Source organism: Elephas maximus, chromosome 8, assembly GCF_024166365.1.
Source record: "Elephas maximus indicus isolate mEleMax1 chromosome 8, mEleMax1 primary haplotype, whole genome shotgun sequence".
Taxonomy (NCBI): Eukaryota; Metazoa; Chordata; class Mammalia; order Proboscidea; family Elephantidae; genus Elephas; species Elephas maximus.
In genome coordinates, this window is record NC_064826.1 from 36,466,217 (window position 1) to 36,488,178 (window position 21,962).

A 21,962-nucleotide genomic window follows, 5' to 3' on the forward strand; every position below is an offset into this window, starting at 1 on the left:
TATGTGAAAGCTGGACAATGAATAAGGAAGACTAAAGAAGAGTTGACACCTTTGAATTGTGGTGTTGGCGAAGAATATTGAATATACCATGGACTAACAAAAGAATGAACAAATCTGTCTTGGAAGAAGTGCGGCCAGAATGCTCCTTAGAGGCAAGGATGGCGAGACTGCCTCTTACATACTTTGGACACGTTGTCAGGAGGGATCAGTCCCTGGAGAAGGACATCATGCTTGGCAGAGTGCAGGGTCAGCGGAAAAGAGGAAGACCCTCAACAAGGTGGATTGACACAGTGGCTGCAACAATGAGCTCAAGCATAACAACGACTGTAAGGATGGCGCAGGACCGGGTAGTGTTTTGTTCTGGGTCACTATGAGTCAGAACCAACTCGACGGCACCTAACAACAACAACAAAGAGAAAGAGGGAGACCAAAGGCTTAAAGAAGAAACTATTCTATAGAACTGCAGTACAATTAATTACTTTTGTGTGGCCTTTCTAGTCGTGGTCTTGTAACTCTGACCCAGGTGAGTGGGCAGGACTGTGTGATAGGATAATTGTAGTCCACCAATTAGTCAGTTTTGCCTTAAAAGAGAGCCAATTCCAAAGCAGAGAGGAAGATCCTACCACCACCAAGGAAGAACAGCTGGGAGCGAAGAGTGCATCTTTGGACCAGGAATCCCTTTGCCGAGAAACTCCTGGAAGCAGGAGACTGAGAGAGAGAGAGCAAGCTGTAACCGTGAAGACAGTGAGAAGCAGTGGCAGGAGAGACCCAGCAGCAGGAGACAGCACATTGGGCTTCCCGGCCCACAAAGAGAGAAAGCTGAGTGCCTCTGGGGAAAGGCCTAGGGTGAGGGAGAGGTGTGCCTACAAGCACATTTGGGAAGAGGCTGTCCTGATGGAAGAACTATATCTTTGAGTATTCCTGAGCCTGAATTGTAACCTGTTACTTCCCTAATAAACCCCATAATCATGAGTATGGTCTCTGAATTCTGTGTGGTCATTGCAATGAATTATCGAACCCAGCAGAGAAGTAGAGAGTGCTGTGGGAGGGACAGTTGGTGTCAGAGTTGATAAAGATGGCTGAGAGAGGAGGCGTGTCTGACCTCCACATCACAGGAATCAGCCTTGGGTTGTTGATCTTGGTTTTCCTTCTCCCCCTTGGGGTTGGAGGAGGTCAGACACTGCCCCCAAGCCATTTATACAAGAACCGATAGTCTACACAAAAAACAACATCAACTACCTTAAGACCAGAAAAGCTAGATGGTGCCCAGCTACCACTACTGACCTTGCCAACCAGAGACTCAACTGATGGTCCCAGATAGAACAGTAGAAAAATGTAGAAGAAAACTAAAATTGCTAAAAAATTACCAGACTTACTGAACTGGTAGAGACTAGTTGGACCCCTGAGACTATCGTTCCGAGATACTTTTTTTTTTTTTTAAATAATTTTTATTGTGCTTTTTAAGTGAAAGTTTACAAACCAAGTCAGTCTGTCACATATAAGCTTATATACACCTTACTCCATACTCCCACCTACTCTCCCCCTAATGAGGCAGCCCACTCCCTCCTTCCAGTCTCTCCTTTCGTGACCGTTCTGACCGTTCTCTAACCCTCTCTACCCTCTCATCTCCCCTCCAGACAGGAGATGCCAACACAGTCTCAAGTGTCCACCTGATACAAGTATCTCACTCTTCATTAGCATCTCTCTCCAACCCATTGTCCAGTCCCTTCCATGTCTGATGAGTTGTCTTTGGGAATGGTTCCTGTCCTGGGCCAACAGAAGGTTTGGGGACCATGACCGCCGGGATTCCTCTAGTCTCAGTCAGACCATTAAGTATGGGCATTTTATGAAAATTTGGGGTCTGCACCCACTGTTCTCCTGCTCCCTCAGGGGTTCTCTGTTGTGCTCCCTGTCAGGGCAGTCATCAGTTGTGGCCGGGCACCATCTAGTTCTTCTGGTCTCAGGATGATGTAAGTCTCTGGTTCATGTGGCCCTTTCTGTCTCTTGGGCTCACAGTTATCATGTGACCTTGGTGTTCTTCATTCTCCTTTGATCCAGGTGGGTTGAGACCCATTGATGCATCTGAGATGGCCGCTTGTTAGCATTTAAGACCCCAGACGCCACACTTCAAAGTGGGATGCAGAATGTTTTCATAATAGAATTATTTTGCCAATTGACTTAGAAGTCCCCTTAAGCCATAGTCCCCAAACTCCCGCCCTTGCTCCACTGACCTTCAAAGCGTTCAGATTATCCCGGAAACTTCTTCGCTTTTGGTCTAGTCCAGTTGAGCTGACCTTCCGTGTATTGAGTATTGTCCTTCCCTTCACCTTTTCTTTTTTTTCACCTAAAGTAGTTCTTATCTACTAACTAATCAGTAAATAACCCTCTCCCACCCTCCCTCCCTCCCCCCGCCCGTAACCACAAAAGAATGTGTTCTTCTCAGTTTATACTATTTCTCAAAATCTTATAATAGTGGTCTTTACAATATTTGCCCTTTTGCATCTGACTAATTTCACTCAGCATAATGCCTTCCAGGTTCCTCCATGTTATGAAATGATTCACAGATTCGTCACTGTTCTTTGTCGATGCGTAGTATTCCATTGTGTGAATATACCATAATTTATTTAACCATTCATCCGTTGATGGACATCTTGGTTGCTTCCAGCTTTTTGCTATTGTAAACAGAGCTGCAATAAACATGGGTGTGCATATATCTGTTCGTGTAAAGGCTCTTATTTCTCTAGGGTATATTCCGAGGAGTGGGATTTCTGGGTTGTATGGTAGTTCTATTTCTAACTTTTTAAGAAAACGCCAGATAGATTTCCAAAGTGGTGGTACCATTTGACATTCCCACCAGCAGTGTATAAGAGTTCCAATCTCTCCGCAGCCTCTCCAACATTTATTATTTTGTGTTTTTTGGATTAATGCCAGCCTTGTAGGAGTGAGATGGAATCTCATCGTAGTTTTGATTTGCATTTCTCTAATGGCTAATGATCCAGAGCATTTTCTCATGTATCTGTTGGCTGCCTGAATATCTTCTTTAGTGAAGTGTGTGTTCATATCCTTTGCCCACTTCTTGATTAGGTTGTTTGTCTTTTTGTGGTCGAGTTTTAACAGAATTATATAGATTTTACAGATCAGGTGCTGGTTGGAGATGTCATAGCTGAAAATTCTTTCCCAGTCTGTAGGTGGTCTTTTTACTCTTTTGGTGAAGTCTTTAGATGAGCATAGGTGTTTGATTTTTAGGAGCTCCCAGTTATCTGGTTTCTCTTCGTTATTTTTGGTAATGTTTTGTATTCTGTTTATGCCTTGTATTAGGGCTCCTAACGTTGTCCCTATTTTTTCTTCCATGATCTTTATCATTTTAGTCTTTATGTTTAGGTCTTTGATCCACTTGGAGTTAGTTTTTGTGCATGGTGTGAGGTATGGGTCCTGTTTCATTTTTTTGCAAATGGATATCCAGGTATGCCAACACCATTTGTTAAAAAGACTATCTTTTCCCCAATTAACTGACACTGGGCCTTTGTCAAATATCAGCTGCTTATATGTGGATGGATTTATATCTGGGTTCTCAATTCTGTTCCATTGGTCCATGTGCCTGTTGTTGTACCAGTACCAGGCTGTTTTGACTACTGTGGCTATATAATATGTTCTAAAATCAGGTAGAGTGAGGTCTCCCACTTTCTTCTTCTTTTTCAGTAATGCTTTACTTGTCCGGGGCTTCTTTCCCCTCCATATGAAGTTGGTGATTTGTTTCTCCATCACATTAAAAATGTCATTGGAATTTGGATTGGAAGTGCATTGTATGTGTAGATGGCTTTTGGTAGAATACACATTTTTACTATGTTAAATCTTCCTATCCATGGGCAAGGTATATTTTTCCACTTATGTAGGTCCTTTTTAGTTTCTTGCATGAGTACTTTGTAGTTTTCTTTGTATAGGTCTTTTACATCTTTGGTAAGATTTATTCCTAAGTGTTTTATCTTTTGGGGGGCTACTGTGAATGGTATTGATTTGGTTATTTCCTCTTCGATGTTCTTTTTGTTGATGTAGAGGAATCCAAGTGATTTTTGTATGTTTATTTTATAACCTGAGACTCTGCCAAACTCTTCTATTAGTTTCAGTAGTTTTCTGGAGGATTCCTTAGGGTTTTCTGTGTATAAGATCATGTCATCTGCAAATAGAGATAATTTTACTTCTTCCTTGCCAATCCAGATGCCCTTTATTTCTTTGTCTAGCCTAATTGCTCTGGCTAGGACTTCTAGCACAATGTTGAATAAGAGCGGTGATAAAGGGCATCCTTGTCTGGTTCCCTTTCTCAAGGGAAATGCTTTCAGGCTCTCTCCATTTAGAGTGATGTTGGCTATTGGCTTTGTATAGATGCCCTTTATTATGTTGAGGAATTTTCCTTCAATTCCTATTTTGCTGAGAGTTTTTATCATGAATGGGTGTTGGACTTTGTCAAATGCCTTTTCTGCATCAATTGATAAGATCATGTGGTTTTTGTCTTTTGTTTTATTTATATGGTGGATTACATTAATGGTTTTTCTAATATTAAACCAACCTTGCATACCTGGTATAAATCCCACTTGGTCGTGGAGGATTATTTTTTTGATATGTTGTTGAATTCTATTGGCTAGAATTTTGTTGAGGACTTTTGCATCTATGTTCATGAGGGATATAGGTCTGTAATTTTCTTTTTTTTTTGTGGTGTCTTTACCTGGTTTTGGTATCAGCGATATGGTGGCTTCATAGAATGAGTTAGGTAGTATTCCATCATTTTCTATGCTTTGAAATACCTTTAGTAGTAATGGTGTTAACTCTTCTCTGAAAGTTTGGTAGAGCTCTGCAGTGAAGCTGTCTGGGCCAGGGCTTTTACTTGTTGGGAGTTTTTTGATTACCTTTTCAAACTCTTTTTTTGTTATGGGTCTATTTAGTTGTTCTACTTCTGATTGTGTTAGTTTAGGTAGGTAGTGTTTTTCTAGGAATTCATCCATTTCTTCCAGGTTTCCAAATTTGTTAGAGTACAATTTTTCATAATAATCTGATATGATTCTTTTAATTTCAGTTGGGTCTGTTGTGATATGGCCCATCTCGTTTCTTATTCGGGTTATTTGTTTCATTCCTGTTTTTCTTTAGCCAGTCTGGCCAATGGTTTATCAATTTTGTTAATTTTTTTAAAGAACCAGCTTTTGGCTTTGTTAATTCCTTCAATTGTTTTTCTGTTCTCTAATTCATTTAGTTGAGCTCTAATTTTTATTATTTGTTTTCTTCTGGTGCCTGATGGATTCTTTTGGTTGCTTGCTTTCTATTTGTTCAAGTTGTAGGGACATTTCTCTGATTTTGTCTCTTTCTTCTTTATGTATGTGTGCATTTGTTGATATAAATTGACCTCTGAGCACTGCTTTTGCTGTGTCCCAGAGGTTTTCATAGGAAAGTGTTTTCATTCTCATTGCATTCTATGAATTTCTTTATTCCCTCCTTAATGTCTTCTATAACCCAGTCTTTTTTGAGCAGGGTATTGTTCAGTTTCCATGTATTTGATTTGTTTTCCCTAATTTTTCTGTTATTGATTTCTACTTTTATAGCCTTGTGGTCTGAGAAGATGCTTTGTAATATTTCGATGTTTTGGATTCTGCAAAGGTTTGTTTTATGACCTAATATGTGGTCTATTCTGGAGAATGTTCCATGTGCGCTAGAAAAAAAAGTATACTTTGCAGCTGTTGGGTGGAGTGTTCTGTATAAGTCTATGAGGTCAAGTTGGTTGACTGTAGCAATTAGTTCTTCCGTGTCTCTATTGAGCTTCTTACTGGAAGTCCTATCCTTCTCCGAAAGTGGTGTGTTGAAGTCTCCTACTATAATTGTGGAGGTGTCTACTCAGTTTTCAGTTCTGTTAAAGTTTGTTTTGTGTATCTTTCAGCCCTGTCATTGGGTGCAGAAATATTTAATATGGTTATATCTTCCTGGTCAATTGTCCATTTAATCCTTATGTAGTGTCCTTCTTTATCCTTTGTGGTGGATTTAAGTTTAAAGTCTATTTTGTCAGAAATTAATATTGCTACTCCTGCTCTTTTTTGCTTGTTGTTTGCTTGATATATTTTTTTCCATCCTTTGAGTTTTAGTTTGTTTGTGTCTCTATGCCTAAGGTGTGTCTCTTGTAGGCAGCATACAGATGGATCATGTTTCTTTATCCAGTCTGAGACTCTCTGTCTCTTTATTGGTGCATTTAGTCCGTTTACGTTCAGCGTAATTATAGATAAGTATGTGTTTAGTGCTGTCATTTTGATGCCTTTTTTGTGTGTTGTTGACAATTTCATTTTTCCACCTTTTTTTTGTGTTGAGACATTTTTCTTTGTAAATTGTGTGTTCCTCATTTTCAGAGTAGTTGAATTGATGTTTGCTGAGTCGTTATGTTATTCTTGGTTTTTATTTTGAGTTATGGAATTGTTAGACCTCTTTGTGGTTACCTTAATATTTACCCCTATTTTTCTAAGTAAAAACCTAATTTGTATTGTCCTATATCGCCTTGTTTTCCTCTCCATATGGCAGGTCTATGCCTCCTGTGTTTAGTCTCTATTTTTGATTATTGTGATCTTTACATTTTGACTTCAATGATTCCCTGTTTTGAGCATTTTTTTCTTTTTAAAATTAATCTTAATTTGTTTTTGTGATTTCCCTATTTGAGTTGATATCAGGATGTTCTGTTCTGTGACCTTGTGTTGTGTTGGTATCTGATATTATTGATTTTCTGACCAAACAATTTCCTTTAGTATTTCTTGTAGCTTTGGTTTGGTTTTTGCAAATTCTCTAAGCTTGGGTTTATCTGTAAATGTTTTAATTTCACCTTCATATTTGAGAGAGAGTTTTGCTGGATATATGATCCTTGGCTGGCAGTTTTTCTCCTTCAGTGCTCTATATATGTCATCCCATTGCCTTCTTGACTGCATGGTTTCTGCTCAGTAGTCTGAACTTATTTTTATTGATTCTCCTTTGTAGGAGACCTTTCTTTTATCCCTGGCTCCTTTTAAAATGTTCTCTTTATCTTTGGTTTTGGCAAGTTTGAGGATATGTCTTGGTGATTTTCTTTTTGGATCAATCTTATATGGGGTTCGATAAGCATCTTGGATAGATATCCTTTCGTCTTTCATGATGTCAGGGAGGTTTTCTGCCAACAGATCTTCAAATATTCTCTCTGTATTTTCTGTTAGCCCTCCCTGTTCTGGGAGTCCAATCACATGCAAGTTATTCGTCTTGATAGAGTCCCACATGATTCTTAGGGTTTCTTCATTTTTTTAAATTCTTTTATCTGATTTTTTTCAACTATATTGGTGTCAATTGCCTTATCCTCCTTCTCCCCCACTCTGCATTCCAATTGCTCGATTCTGCTCCTCTGACTTCCTATTGAGTTGTCTAATTCTGTAATTTTACTGTTAATCTTTTGGATTTCTGAATGCTGTCTCTCTACAGATTCTTGCAGCTTATTAATTTTTCCACTATGTTCTTGAACAATCTTTTTGATTTCTTCAACTGCTTTATCAGTGTGTTCCTTGGCTTTTTCTGTAGATTGCCTTATTTCATTCCTGAGGTCATCTCTGATGTCTTTAAGCATTCTGTAAATTTGTTTTTTATATTCTGCATCTGGCAATTCCAGGATTGTATCTTCATTTGGGAAAGATTTTGATTCTTTAGTTTGGGGAGTTGTAGAAACAATTATGGTCTGCTTCTTTATGTGGTTTGATATCGACTGCTGTCTCCGAGCCATCTATAAGATATTGCAATGATTTATTTTATTTTATATTTGCTCACTGAGTCTTATCTTGTTTTGTTTTCTTTCAATATACGTAGATGGGCTACTAGATTGCACTGTCTTGATTGTTGTAGCCTTTAATCACTTATGTCCTATTACCAGCTGGTTTGGGCTGTTACCAGGTATATAAGCCTAAGAGTCCATTCACTATTCTTGAGTAGAATCTGATTTTGGGTCACCAAGTGTGTGGTGCAGACTGTCACCTATCCACCTAGAGGAGTAGTGGTGATAGTTGTGTGCACCAGATTCTAGTAGAAGCAGGGGGTCACACTTCGGGGGGGGCAGGATGCTGACAGGCTTCCCCCAAGTGCCAGCGAGGTAGGTGTGTCTCTATTCCTAAAGCACCTTGGTGGGTGGGCTCTGCAGCTGTGCCTTAGGCACCCAATGCATGTACCTCTACAGATTGGTAGGTGTCACCATCCTCAGACCCCTATGGCAGGAGGCTAGGTGGTTTGGGTGGAGCTTCAGCCCTCAGTTCCCGGTTGTGGGTCAGTGAGGTCTCTGTTTAATATGCAGAGATATCGGATCTGGAAAACTTGTCTTTCCAGTAATCCGCTAAAACAATTACATTCAGATCCCTATCAGAATTGCCTTTGCAGTATAATAGCCACCTTGTTCCCTGTAGGGATGAAAGCCCATGACTGTGGATCTCACATGCTTGGCTGGACCTGGTTCTGTATTTTTAGTCCAATTTTGGGAAGTCAGGGAAGGATTTTTGGTCCCTGGGTTTTTTGTAGCTGCTTCTCTCGGGGCAGGAGAATGGGTTAGGAAAAGACAAAAAAAAAAAAAAACCCACAGAGCACTTTACTCTCTGGCTCAGGAAATTCCAATGTTAACGAAGCTGCCTGGGAAGGGGAGGGGAGGGATCAGATAGGAAAGAGTAGCACCCTGGAATATAGACAAAATTACTTATCTTGCTTGGTGATGACTGTTTTATCTGAGATTCCCCAGAGGTGTGTAGCCTGTGTGCGTTGGCTGGGTCAAGATTGCCCCTGAGGGTCAGGCCCGCGTCCTGTGCTTGCGCTGTCTCAGAAGCCGTGGTCATTTCCTCTGCTCCCAGTCCAAAGCCCAGCGCCAAGGTTCCCCAGCTGGGACGCCACACTCCAAGCTCTAAAACCAGTTGCTGCCTCCCGGTGACTTCTCCTCCTGTCAGCCACGTCACGGCGCTGCCTGCGTGCACTGGTTGGTCTTCCCCCGAGGTCACTTCTAGGGGCTAGGGCTGCGTCCCATGTTTGCACCATCTCAGGATGCCATGCTTAGCTCCCCTGCGCCCAGTCCAAAGCCCGGCACCAAGGTTTTCTGACTGGGATGCTGGCTCCTGGCTCCAAAAACAGTCGTTGCTTCCCCATGGTTGCTCGTTCTCAGTCTCTGTCACTCAGGTCAACTCTTTAGATCTGTGTTTGATGGTCAGGGTTTGTAGATTGTCATGTATGTGATCGATTCACTTGTTTTTCCGAGTCTTTGTTGCAAAAGGGATCCGAGGTAGCTTCTACCTAGTCAGCCATCTTCGACTCCTGAGATACTTTTTATACTTGGAACTCAAACCATTCCCAGAGGTCAGCTTTCAGCCAAATAACAGATTGGCCCCCAAAATAAATAACATCAGCCTCGAGTACTGCGCTCCTCACATAATCGTCTAGATGAAACCAAATGGTTGACATTTACCCTAGACCAAAGATGAGAAGTCAAGGGAAGAGAGGAAAAATAGATGAATGGAAACACAACAGCCAACATGGAAATAATGAGAATGCTGATATATTTGTGAAGAATGTAATCAATGTATGTTGTTAGGTGCCCTTGAGTCAATTCCAACTCATAGCCACCCTATGCACAACAGAATGAAACACTGCTGTGGTCCTGCAACATCCTCACAATTGTTGCTATGCTTGAGCCCATTGTTGCAGCCACTGTGTCAATCCATCACGTTGAGGGTCTTCCTCTTTTTCACTGACCCTCTACTTTGACAAGCTTGGTGTCCTTCTCTAGGGACTGGTCCCTCCTGATAACATGTCCAAAGTATGTGAGATGTATTCTCGCCATCCTTGCTTCCAAGGAGCATTCTGGTTGTACTTCTTCTAAGACAGATTTGTTCGTTCTTTTGGCAGCCCACAGTATATTCAACATTTTTCACCAATACCACAATTCAAAGGTGTCAATTCTTCGGTCTTCCTTATTTATTGTACAGCTGTCACTTGAATATGAAGTGACTGAAAACACCATGGCTTGGGTCAGGGACATCTTATTCCTCAACTTGACATCTTTGCTTTTCAACACTTTAAAGAGGCCTTTTGCAGCAGATTTGCCCAATGCAACGAATCTTTTGATTTCTTGATTGCTGCTTCCAGGGATGTTGATCTGTGATCCAAGTAAAATGAAATCCTTGACAACCTCAATCTTTTCTCCGTTTATCTTGATGTTGCTTATTGGTCCAGTTGTGAGGATTTTGGTTTTCTTTATGTTAAAGTGTAATCCATACTGAAGGCTATGGTCTTTGATCTTCATCAGTAAATACTTCAAGTCCTCTTCACTTTCAGCAAGCAAGGTTGTGTCATCTGCGTAACACAGGTTTTTAATGAGTTTTCCTCCAAACCTGATGCCCCATTCTTCATAAAGTCCAGCTTCTTGGATTATTTGCTCAGCATACAGTTTGAATAAGTATGTCGAAAAGATACAACCCTGATGCACACTTTCCTGACTTTAAACTATGCAGTATCCCCTTGTTCTGTTCGAAAGACTGCCTCTTGATCCATGTACAGATTCCTCATGAACACAATTAAATGTTTTGGATTTCCCATTCTCCCCAATGTTATCCATAATTTGTTATGATCCACACTGTCGAATGCCTTAGCGTAGTCAATAAAACACAGGTAAACATCTTTCTGGTATTCTCTGCTTTCAGCCAGGATCTGACATCAGCAATGGTATCCCGGTTCTGCATCTTCTTATAAATCTGACTAGAATTTCTGGCAGTTCCCTGATATACTGCTGCAGCCACTTTTGAATGATCTTCAGCAAAATTTTGCTTGCATATGATATTAATGATATTGTTTGATGGTTTCCACATTTGGTTGGATCACCTTTCTTGGGAATAGGCATAAATGTGGATCTCTTCCAGTCTATTGGCCAGGTAGCTGTCTTCCAAATTTCTTGGCATAGACAAGTGAGCACTTCCAGTGCTGCATGCAATTGTTGAAACATCTCAAATGGTAGTCCATCAGTTCCCAGAGCCTTGTTTTTCGTCAATGCCTTTAGTGCAGCTTAGACTTCATCCTTTATTGTCATTGGTTCTTGATCATATGTTACCTCCTGAAATGGTTGAATGTCGACCAGTTCTTTTTGGTATAGTGACTCTGTGTATTCCTTCCATCTTCTTTTGATGCTTCCTGCATCGTTTAATATTTTCTCCTTGGAATCCTTCAGTATTGCAACTCAATGCTAGATTTTTTTCTTCAGTTCTTTCAGTTTGTAAAATGCTGAGTGTGTTCTTCCCTTTTGGTTTTCTACCTCCAGGCCTTTGAACATGCATCATAATACTTTTGTCTTCTTGAGCCACCCTTTGAAAGCTTCTCTTTAGCTCATTCACTTATCATTTTCTTCCTTTTGCTTTAGCTACTCGTCATTCAAGAGAAAGTTTCAGAGTCTCTTCTGACAACCATTTAGGTCTTTTCTTTCTCTCATGTCTTTTCAACAACCTCTTGCTTTCTTCATATGTGATGTCCTTTATGTCATTCCACAACTCATCTGGTCTTTGGTCATTAGTGTTCAAGGTGTCAAATCTATTCTTGAGATGGTCTCTAAATTCAGGTGGGATGTATTCAAGTTTGTACTTTGGCTCTCGTTGACTTGTTCTAATTTTCTTCAGTTTCAACTTGAACTTGCATATCCGTAATTGATGGTCTGATCCGCAGTCAGCCCCTGGCCTTGTTCTGACTGACGGTATTGAGCTTTTCCACTGTTTCTTTCCACAGATGTAGTCGATTTGTAAAGAAATTTGTATACTTGATTTGTATAGAAACTGTTAAATGAGAATCTAATTTCCTCTGTGAACTTAAAAAAAACATACAAAATATATATTTTTTAAGTCAACTATAAGTAATAGTTTTAAAATCTCATATATTTGGAAACTTAAAAATGGCCTCCTAAGTAATCATCAGCTTATGATGTTATCACACACACACACACACACAAAAACTATAATTGAAAGACAAAGAAAGCACTATCAAAATTTACAGAATGCATCTAATGTGTTTTTTTAGAGGTGAACTTATTTCTTAAGTGCAATTTTTACAAAACAAGAAAAACTTCGAAATGAGCGTACATCTCAAAATGCCAGAAAAGAGTATTTTTAAAGAGAGTAAAAAATAAGAAAAAATACAGAGTAGTAAATGAAATAGAAAAGAAACAACACAATTCACAGGAACAGATGCTATTTGAAAAATTAATGAATAAAAAAGAAAAAAGTCATAAATAATTGATATTAAGAACATAAAATATAATTAACATGTAGTGATTAAATATTATGAGCTTAGTACTATGAACAAATTTTTTTTAAATGTTTTGTTTTTTTTTTATGTAACTTTTATTAAGCTTCAAGTGAACGTTTACAAATCCAATCAGTCTGTCACATATAAGTTTACATACATCTCACTCCCTACTCCCACGTGCTCTCCCCCTCTTGAGTCAGCCCTTTCAGTCTCTCCTTTCTTGACAATTTTGCCTGCTTCCCTCTCTCTCTATCCTCCCATCCCCCCTCCAGACAAGAGTTGCCAACACACTCTCAAGTGTCCACCTGATATAATTAGTTCACTCTTCATCAGCATCTCTCTCCCACCCGCTGACCAGTCCCTTTCATGTCTGATGAGTTGTCTTCGGGGATGGTTCCTGTCCTGTGCCAACAGAAGGTCTGGGGACCATGGCCACCGGGATTCCTCTAGTCTCAGTCAGACCATTAAGTTTGGTCTTTTTATGAGAATTTGGGGTCTGTATCCCACTGATCTCCTGCTCCCTCAGGGGTCCTCTGCTGTGCTCCCTGTCAGGGCAGTCATCGATTGTGGCCGGGAACCAACTAGTTCTTCTGGTCTCAGGATGATGTAGGTCTCTGGTTCATGTGGCCCTTTCTGTCTCTTGGGCTCTTAGTTGTCGTGTGGCCTTGGTGTTCTTCATTCTCCTTTGATCCAGGTGGGTTGAGACCAACTGAGGCATCTTACACGGCCGCTTGTTAGCATTTAAGACCCCAGACGCCACATTTCAAAGTGGGATGCAGAATGATTTCATAATAGAATTATTTTGCCAATTGACTTAGAAGTCCCCGCAAACCATGTTCCCCAGACCCCTGCGCTTGCTCCGCTGACCTTTGAAGCATTCATTTTATCCTGGAAACTTCTTTGCTTTTGGTCCAGTCCAATTGAGCTGACCTTCCATGTATTGAGTGTTGTCTTTCCCTTCACCTAAAGCAGTTCTTATCTACTGATTAATCAATAAAAAACCCTCTCCCACCCTCCCTCCCTCCCCCCTCGTAACCACAAAAGTATGTGTTCTTCTCAGGTTTACTATTTCTCAAGATCTTATAATAGTGGTCTTATACAATATTTGTCCTTTTGCCTCTAACTAATTTCGCTCAGCATAATGCCTTCCAGGTTCCTCCATGTTATGAAATGTTTCACAGATTCGTCACTGTTCTTTATCGATCCGTAGTATTCCATTGTGTGAATATACCACAATTTATTTACCCATTCATCCGTTGATGGACACCTTGGTTCCTTCCAACTTTTTGCTATTGTATACAGAGCTGCAATAAACATGGGTGTGCATATATCTGTTTGTATGAAGGCTCTTGTATCTCTAGGGTATATTCCGAGGAGTGGGATTTCTGAGTTGTATGGTAGTTCTATTTCTAACTGTTTAAGATAAAGCCAGATAGATTTGCAAAGTGGTTGTACCATTTGACATTCCCACCAGCAGTGTATGAGAGTTCCAATCTCTCCGCAGCCTCTCCAATATTTATAATTTTGTGTTTTTTGGATTAATGCCAGCCTTGCTGGTGTGAGACGGAATCTCATTGTAGTTTTAATTTGCATTTCTCTAATGGCTAATGATCGAGAGCATTTCCTCATGTATCTGTTGGCTGCCTGAATATCTTCTTTAGTGAAATGTGTGTTCATATCCTTTGCCCACTTCTTGATTGGGTTGTTTGTCTTTTTGTGGTTGAGTTTTGACAGAATCATGTAGATTTTAGAGATCAGGCGCTGGTCGGAGATGTCATAGCTGAAAATTCTTTCCCAGTCTGTAGGTGGTCTTTTTACTCTTTTGGAGAAGTCTTTAGATGAGCATAGGTGTTTGATTTTTAGGAGCTCCCAGTTATCGGGTTTCTCTTCATCATTTTTGGTAATGTTTTGTATTCTGTTTATGCCTTGTATTAGGGCTCCTAGGGTTCTCCCAATTTTTTCTTCCATGATCTTTATCGTTTTAGTCTTTATGTTTAGGTCTTTGATCCACTTGGAGTTAGTTTTTGTGCATGGTGTGAGGTATGGGTCCTGTTTCATTTTTTTGCAAATGGATATCCAGTTATGCCAGCACCATTTGTTAGAAAGGCTATCTTTTCCCCAATTAATTGACACTGGTCCTTTGTCAAATATCAGCTGCTCATACGTGGATGGATCTATGTCTGGGTTCTCAATTCTGTTCCATTGGTCTATGTGCCTGTTGTTGTACCACTACCAGGCTGTTTTGACTACTGTGGCTGTATAATAGGTTCTGAAGTCAGGTAAAGTGAGGCCTCCCACTTTCTTCCTCTTTTTCAGTAGTGCTTTGCTTATCTGAGGCTTCTTTCCCTTCCATATGAAATTGGTGATTTGTTTCTCTATCCCCTTAAAATATGACATTGGAATTTGGATCGGAAGTGCATTGTATGTGTAGATGGCTTTTGGTAGAATACACATTTTTACTATGTTAAATCTTCCTATCCATGGGCAAGGTATATTTTTCCACTTATGTAGGTCCTTTTTAGTTTCTTGCATGAGTACTTTCTAGTTTTCTTTGTATAGGTCTTTTACATCTTTGGTAAGATTTATTCCTAAGTGTTTTATCTTTTGGGGGGCTACTGTGAATGGTATTGATTTGGTTATTTCCTCTTCGGTGTTCTTTTTGTTGATGTAGAGGAATCCAAGTGATTTTTGTATGTTTATTTTATAACCTGAGACTCTGCCAAACTCTTCTATTAGTTTCAGTAGTTTTCTGGAGGATTCCTTAGGGTTCTCTGTGAATATAATCATGTCATCTGCAAATAGTGATAACTTTACTTCTTCCTTGCCAATCCGGATACCTTTTATTTCTTTGTCTAGCCTAATTGCCCTGGCTAGGACTTCCAACAGGATGTTGAATAAGAGCGGTGATAAAGGGCATCCTTGTCTGGTTCCCGTTCTCAAGGGAAATGCTTTCAGGTTCTCTCCATTTAGAGTGATATTGGCTGTTGGCTTTGCATAGATGCCCTTTATTATGTTGAGGAATTTTCCTTCAATTCCTATTTTGGTAAGAGTTTTTATCATAAATGGGTGTTGGACTTTGTCAAATGCCTTTTCTGCATCAATTGATAAGATCATGTGGTTTTTGTCTTTTGTTTTATTTATGTGATGGATTACATTAATGGTTTTTCTGATATTAAACCAGCCTTGCATACCTGGTATAAATCCCACTTGATCATGGTGAATTATTTTTTTGATGTGTTGTTGGATTCTATTGGCTAGAATTTTGTTGAGGATTTTTGCATCAATGTTCATGAGGGATATAGGTCTATAATTTTCTTTTTTTGTAATGTCTTTACCTGGTTTTGGTATCAGGGAGATGGTGGCTTCATAGAATGAGTTGGGTAGTATTCCGTCATTTTCTATGCTTTGGAATACCTTCAGAAGTAGTGGTGTTAACTCTTCTCTGAAAGTTTGGTAGAACTCTGCAGTGAAGCCGTCCGGCCAGGGCTTTTTTTTGTTGGGAGTTTTTTGATTACCGTTTCAATCTCTTTTTTTGTTATGGGTCTATTTAGTTGTTCTACTTCTGAATGTGTTAGTTTAGGTAGGTAGTGTTTTTCCAAGAATTCATCCATTTCTTCTAGGTTTTCAAATTTGTTAGAGTACAATTTTTCATAATAATCTGAAATGATTCTTTTAATTTCATTTGGTTCTGTTGTGATGTGGTCCTTCTCGTTTCTTATTCGGGTTATTTGTTTCCTTTCCTGTATTTCTTTAGTCATTCTAGCCAATGGTTTATCAATTTTGTTAATTTTTTCAAAGAACCAGCTTTTGGCTTTGTTAATTCTTTCAATTGTTTTTCTGTTCTCTAATTTATTTAGTTCAGCTCTAATTTTTATTATTTGTTTTCTTCTGCTGCCTGATGGATTCTTTTGTTGCTCACTTTCTATTTGTTCAAGTTGTAGGGACAGTTCTCTGATTTTGGCTCTTTCTTCTTTTTGTATGTGTGCATTTATTGATATAAATTGGCCTCTCAGCACTGCTTTTGCTGTGTCCCAGAGGTTTTGATAGGAAGTATTTTCATTCTCGTTGCATTCTATGAATTTCCTTATTCCCTCCTTGATGTCTTCTATAACCCAGTCTTTTTTCAGGAGGGTATTGTTCATTTTCCAAGTATTTGATTTCTTTTCCCTAGTTTTTCTGTTATTGATCTCTAGTTTTATTGCCTTGTGGTCTGAGAAGATGCTTTGTAATATTTCGATGTTTTGGACTCTGCAAAGGTTTGTTTTATGACCTAATATGTGGTCTATTCTAGAGAATGTTCCATGTGCGCTAGAAAAAAAAGTACATTTTGCAGCAGTTGGGTGGAGAGTTCTGTATAAGTCAATGAGGTCAAGTTGGTTGATTGTTGTAATTAGATCTTCCGTGTCTCTATTGAGCTTCTTACTGGATGTCCTGTCCTTCTCCGAAAGTGGTGTGTTGAAGTCTCCTACTATAATTGTGGAGGTATCTATCTCACTTTTCAATTCTGTTAAAATTTGATTTATGTATCTTGCAGCCCTGTCATTGGGTGCATAAATATTTAATATGGTTATGTCTTCCTGATCAATTGTCCCTTTTATCATTATATAGTGTCCTTCTTTATCCTTTGTGGTGGATTTAAGTCTAAAGTCTATTTTGTCAGAAATTAATATTGCTACTCCTCTTCTTTTTTGCTTATTGTTTGCTTGATATACTTTTTTCCATCCTTTGAGTTTTAGTTTGTTTGTGTCTCTAAGTCTAAGGTGTGTCTCTTGTAGGCAGCATATAGATGGATCGTGTTTCTTTATCCAGTCTGTGACTCTCTGTCTCTTTATTGGTGCATTTAGTCCATTTACATTCAGGGTAATTATAGATAAATAAGTTTTTAGTGCTGTCATTTTGATGCCTTTTTATGTGTGTTGTTGACAATTTCATTTTTCCACATACATTTTTGTGCTGAGGCGTTTTTCTTAGTAAATTGTGAGATCCTCATTTTCATAATGTTTGACTTTATGCTAGTTGAGTCGTTACGTTTTTCTTGGCTTTTATCTTGAGTTATAGAGTTGTTATACCTTTTTGTGGTTACCTTATTATTTACCCCTATTTTTCTAAGTAAAAACCTATCTTGTATTGTTCTATATCGCCTTGTATCACTCTCCATATGGCAGTTCAATGCCACCTGTATTTAGTCCCTCTTTTTGATTATTGTGATCTTTTACCTATTGAGTTCCATGATTCCCTGTTATGTGTATTTTTTTTTAATTAATCTTAATTTGTTTGTTTTTGTGATTTCCCTATTTGAGTTGATATCAGGATGTTCTGTTTTGTGACCTTGTGTTGTGTTGATATCTGATATTATTGGTTCTCTGACCAAACAGTATCCTTCAGTATTTCTTGTAGCTTTGGTTTGGTTTTTGCAAATTCTCTAAACTTGTGTTTGTCTGTAAATATCTTAATTTCGCCTTCATATTTCAGAGAGAGTTTTGCTGGATATATGATCCTTGGCTGGCAGTTTTTCTCCTTCAGTGTTCTGTATATGTCGTCCCATTCCCTTCTTGCCTGCATGGTTTCTGCTGAGTAGTCTGAACTTATTCTTATTGATTCTCCCTTGAAGGAAACCTTTCTTTTCTCCCTGGCTGCTTTTAAAATTTTCTGTTTATCTTTGGTTTTGGTGAGTTTGATGATAATATGTCTTGGTGTTTTTCTTTTTGGATCAATGTTAAATGGGGTTCGATGAGCATCTTGGATAGATATCCTTTCGTCTTTCATGATGTCAGGGAAGTTTTCTGTCAGGAGTTCTTCAACTATTTTCTCTGTGTTTTCTGTCCCCCCTCCGTGTTCTGGGACTCCAATCACCCGCAGGTTATCCTTCTTGATAGAGTCCCACATAATTCTTAGGGTTTCTTCATTTTTTTTAATTCTTTTATCTGATTTTTTTTCAGCTATGTTGGTATTGATTTCCTGGTCCTCCAGATGTCCCAGTCTGCATTCTAATTGCTCGAGTCTGCTCCTCTGACTTCCTAGTGCATTGTCTAATTCTGTTATTTTATTGTTAATCTTTTGGATTTCTACATGTTGTCTCTCTATGGATTCTTGCAACTTATTAATTTTTCCACTATGTTCTTGAATAATCTTTTTGAGTTCTTCAACAGTTTTATCGGTGTGTTCCTTGGCTTTTTCTGCAGTTATCCTAATTTCATTTGTGATATCTTTAAGCATTCTGTAAATTAGTTTTTTATATTCTGTATCTGATAATTCCAGGATTGTATCTTCATTTGGGAAAGATTTTGATTCTTTTGTTTCGGGGGCTGGATGAACTCCCTTCAGTATTTCTTGTAGTTTTGGTTTGGTTTTTATGAATTCCCTAAACTTCTGTTTATCTGGAAATGTCCTAATTTTGCCTTCATATTTGAGAGGCAGTTTTCCTGGATATACGATTCTTTGCCAGCAATTTTTTTCCTTCAAAACTTTATATAAATCATCCCATTGCCTTCTTGCCTGCATGGTTTCTGCCGAGTAGTCTGAGTTTCTTCTTATTGACTCTTCTTTGTAGGTGACTTTTCGTTTATCCCTAGCTGCTCTTAAAATTCTCTCTTTATCTTCGGTTTTGGCAAGTTTGATTATAACATGTCTTGGTGACTTTAAAAAAAAAATTTTTTTTTTTTTTATGTGGAGTTCGATGAGAATCTTGGATAGATATATTTTCATCTTTCATGATATCAGGGAAGTTTTCTGCCAACAAATCTTCAACAATTCTCTCTGTATTTTTTATTATCCCTCCCTGTTCTGGTACTCCAATCACTCTTAAGTTATTTCTCTTGATAGAGTCCCACATGATTCTTAAGGTTTCTTCATTTTTTTAATTCTTTTATCTGATTTTTCTTCAAATATATTGGTACCAAGTGCTTTATCTTCAATCTCACCAATTCTGCCTTCTACTTGCTCATTTCGGCTCCTCTGACTTTCTACTGAGTTATCTAATTCTGTAATTTTATTGTTAATCTTCTGAATTTCTGATTGCTATCTCTCTATGGATTCTTGCAGCTTATTAATTTTTTCATTATGTTCTTGAATAGCCTTTTTAATTTCTTCAACTGCTTTATCTGTGTGTTCCTTGGCTTGTTCTGCATATTGCTTAATCTCCTTCCTGATCTTGTTCCTGATGTCTTTAAGAGTTCTGTATATTAATCTTTTGAATTCTGCAGCCGGCAATTCCAGGAAGCTACCTTCAGCCAGAAGATCCCTTGATTCTTTGTTTTGAGAGCTTGTTGAAGCAATCATGGTATGCTTCTTTATGTGATTTGATATCGACTGTTGTCTCTGAGCCATCTATAAGTTATTTTATTAGTTTATTTTGTTTGTTTACTGTATTCTAGCTTCTTGCTTTGTTTTGTTTTATATGCCCAAATAGGTTGCTTGAGTGAGCTAGCTTGATTATTTTCACCTTTGAAGCTCTGACGTCCTGTCACCAGATGGCTAGATCTGTTATCAAGTATATCAGCCTACAAGTCCATTCATTTTTCTTATATGGATTCAGCTAAGGTATCCAGGTAGCTGGTCATCAAGTGTGTGGTACAGGCTCTGTCCTACAGTCTTGGAGGGGCAGGGGTGTTTGGTGTAGGTACCAGTATCTGGTTGCAGCAGGGGGTCATGCTCTGAACAAGGCAGGGGACTGAGAATCATCTACTGAGTGTCTCTGAGGAAATTGGATCCCTCTTCCCTAGAGAGTACAGGTGGGTGGGTTCTGCAGATGGACCATGGGTACCCAATGCTTTTGGTTGTAAGGGCTGGGAGGTACCAGTTATCCTTTGACCCCTGTCATGGGGGCTGGGTGACCTGAGAGGAGCCACCAGTCCTTAGGCCCCTGATGTGGGTAGGTGAGGACCCTGTTTAATAGGCAACACTGTCTCAAATACCAAACACCCACCTCTCCACTGCACAGCTTAAACAGTTGCAGTCTGCCAGAAAGGGCCTATTCTCTTGAAATAGGACCACACAAGTCCATGCAGGGGGGAAGGGTATTCAAAGTCCACTGACCATTTATGCCTGGAAAGGAGCTGCTTCTGTCCTGAGCTCCCCAGATTAGTGGAGCTGGCAAATTATCTTTTCCCTCAATTGTGACTTTATTCCTTCTCCAAGGCCGGGAGAGTGGCTCAGGGCACACAGCAGGGCCTATCTCAGGCCCAGGGAAATCAACAGCCACTGAAGCCGGCTTGGGGGTGGGGGGTGTGGTAAAATATATGCAAGTACTTAGCTTTTGATGAGAGCGCCATTCTTCTCTGGTCCCAGAGGTGTGAGTAGGCTATGTAGCTGGCTGTTTCTCCCTGGGGAAAGCTACCACCAGCCCACCACAGCTGCTCTTGGGGATGGTGCCTGAGGGATCCAGGCAATTCAGGTCCGGCAACTCCTCTCTACTTCTGAACCATCTCTACCTCCCCCATTGCTCAGTCTATTTTCTAACTTTGCCTTTGATGTTCAGGGCTCCGAGCTTGTCATAAATATAACCATTTCACTTGTTTTTCTCAGGTCTTTGTTGTAAGAGGGATCATCGGAAGAGTTTGCCTACTCCGCCGTCTTGGCCCTGCCTCTCCTGCCAGAGCTTCTGGATGTTGGCAAAAGACATGAGACTCCCGAGTCAGAGACAAAAGACAGTTTACTACTCACAGCAATAGCAGTAGCCAGAGTATCAGTATTTTATTCATCAGTTCCTTGAGCTTGAATTCCCACAGAACATCCAAACAGGGACAAATAACACCTGCATGGGCAGTGGGCTGTGTTACAGGAGAGAAACCTTGAACTTAGGGAGCCTGAATTTTATATAATAAATAGTAAGCATGCCAACCCTTGGCTCTGGAGGGAGACATTATTACACCAGAAAATAAGTACGCCCGAGCTTTGCTCCAGAAACCAAAACCAAGCCCATTGCTGTAGAGTCAATTCCAGCTCATAGCAACCCTATCGGACAGAGTAGAACTGCCCCATAGAGTTTCCAAGGAGCACCTGGTGGATTCAAACTGCTGACATATTGGTTAGCAGCCGAAATCTTAACCACTAGGCCACCAGGTTTCCAGAGGGAGAGGATATCTCTATCTTCCAAGACAGTTTGTTATTCAAATATCTGAAAAGGTAGTCTGGAACAAAAGGACAGTCAGTGCCTGACTGCAAGGCATGCAAAAACACAGCCCCCAAAATATGATGTTTTTAATATGCCAATCTATAGTTTTCCAAGTGTCAGATCCAATAGCTAGGCCACTGGCAGCAGCTGAGGAATTAGTAGGTTTGTCACGGGGAGTATTGGCCAGAGGTATGAGAACCACCTTGAGCTCTTCCCACTAAATAGAACAACCAAATCCATGTTCTGCGTAGATGCCATTGAGACTGATCAAGAAGAACTACAACAGTCTAATGTATAACATCAGGTGTCCACTTAGCTGAACCATCAGTTAATCAAGCTGAGGAATTTAGGGGGAACTTCTTTGAAGTGAGATCTTCATTGAGCCAGTGGGTTTGCTTCAAGTGGCAGAGTGGGAGGTGATGTTTCCCCCAAAACAGTATCTGCTACTTTTGCATGTTAACCTGGGATACCACTAGGACTCGTAGCTGCATTCTTGAATATTCCATTTCCATTTGACAAGCAAACCTTCTTGGGATCTTCCCACATTGCTAGTTGATAG